Below are 2,115 nucleotides of genomic sequence, written 5' to 3' on the forward strand. Positions count from 1 at the left end.
AAATCCTGTCTCTACTAAAAATACAAAATCAGCTTGGTGTGATCGCACACACCTGTAATCCCAGCTACTCAGGAGGCTGAGGCAGGAGGTTGCGGTGAGCTGAGATTGAGCCACTGCACTCTAGCCTGGCAACAGAGTGAGAATCCATCTCAAAATAAATAAATAAATAAAATAAACAGAGAGAGAGAGAGAGATCTGACAGGCCTTGGTGATCAATTTCATATATCCTGGAAAGGAGGATGGGGTGATGGCGGTCCCTGTATTAGCTAAGGTTCAATCAGTAAAGCAGAACCCTAGGCATTGTGGAAAAAAGGATTTATTGTTAAAATTAGTTTGTGGGAGAAGCTGGTCAACTAAACATCTAGGAAGAGGAGTTGGGGCATCAGGGAAGTCCCCATCCAGTCAGTCTGAGAAGCCAGGGACATCCAGACCAGATGCCCAAACTGGACCATGAAGGAGAAGTTGATAGGGAAGTCTAGAGGAAATGTTTGCTTCTGTGGGCCCACAGACAGGTGCCAGCTAATAGGCCCGGGGCTGCTATTGGTCAGCAAGACCTGGAGCTGGAGGAAAACCTGGAGGTAGAGTAGTGGGGAACAAAGAACAAACAGAAACCTGCTAGGCACTTCAGCATCTGTGGGTGAACTCATTGGATGATGATAGCATTCCAATATAAACCCCTAAGTTTTAAATATTAAGATTCCCTCCTTGGCCAAATTTAACCTGGAACCACACAGGAAAAGGGATTCTCTGAGACGTTCCAGTTAAACTAAGTTGATGATCAAAGAAGTTTCTGGAGGAAAGGTTAGTGAGTTCCATTTTGAACATGTTGACTTTGATACCTCTTCAGGGCGATATCTAGTTGACAGTTGGGCTTGTCCAAACTTCTTCAGCATTCAGGCAACCTGCTGTAGGACTCTTGTTCTAACCCAGCCTTGGGGTGAGGGAGTGGCATGCAGCTGTGGATTAAAGATTTAGGAACTAAAAATATTAGCCAGGAGTGAAGGCTGGGGAAATAATTATAAAAGCCAGTCCAGTCAAGATCTACAACTCTCAGGCAGTTACCTGAGACAGCAAGATGGGGTGGGTAGGATCTACAGAGCAGATAGAGGAGGTGTCGTAGACAGATGGCCCGAGGTGCTGTAACACTGGCTGGGAAGACATCCCATCTATACAGTAAGGATAGTCTCCTAAAATGGCTATTTGAAAGTGCCACAACTTATAAAAACAACTGATAGTCACTCTTCTTACATTTTCATTTCTACTACATAGGCATAAGACAGTTTATTTATTTATTTTAAAGACAGGATCTTGCTCTGTCAGCCAGGCTGGAGTGGAATGGCACAATCATAGTTGACTGCAGTTGACTGCCTCAAACTCCTGGACTCAAGTGACCCTCCTGCCTCAGTCTCCTGAGTAGCTAGCACTACAGGTGTGTGCAACAATGCTCAGCTAATTGTTTTCTTTTTTTTTTCTTTTTTTGTAGCGATGGGGTCTCGATATGTTGCTCAGGCTGGTCTTGAACTCCAGGCCTCAAGCAATCCTCCTGTCTTGGCCTCCCAAAGTGCTGGGATTACAGACGTAAGCCCCTGCATCCAGCAGTAAGACAGTATATATATATTTATATTTATATGTAGAGACAGAAATGAAAGGCCTCACATATTTATTACTGAACCCAGCCAACCAGTGCCTTCATAGCACACACAGAGAGAAAAAATATATTCCCAATAAAACATGTCCAACTATCCAGATAGTGGTAACATTTTCAGCTTTATATGGTAAGGTGGTCTTGACCTTCACACAACATAAATATGTGTGCCATCTCACGTGGAATTCCTTATAGACTCAGCTTAGTTCTTCTCCAATGTCTCCTTTTGAAGTTCTACCTGATTTTATTACCAGTTTTCATCTAAATCCACTGGGGAGTGGGACGATTTTGCTTTTGTTTCTTGGCCAGGGAACGCTTAATCCTGAAAGTTTTGTGAGAAGACATGGTGAGAAGCAGAGTCAAGCACACACCACGATGGCAGAGAAAGGAAGAGAGAGTAAGACAGTATATTTAACAAATGCTCCTTCTTTCAGAAATTCCCAAGTTGACTTCATACAACTTGTAATGTT

The sequence above is a fragment of the Rhinopithecus bieti genome, unplaced genomic scaffold (genome assembly GCF_001698545.2).
Source record: "Rhinopithecus bieti isolate Rb0 unplaced genomic scaffold, ASM169854v2 scaffold_58058, whole genome shotgun sequence".
NCBI lineage: Eukaryota > Metazoa > Chordata > Mammalia > Primates > Cercopithecidae > Rhinopithecus > Rhinopithecus bieti.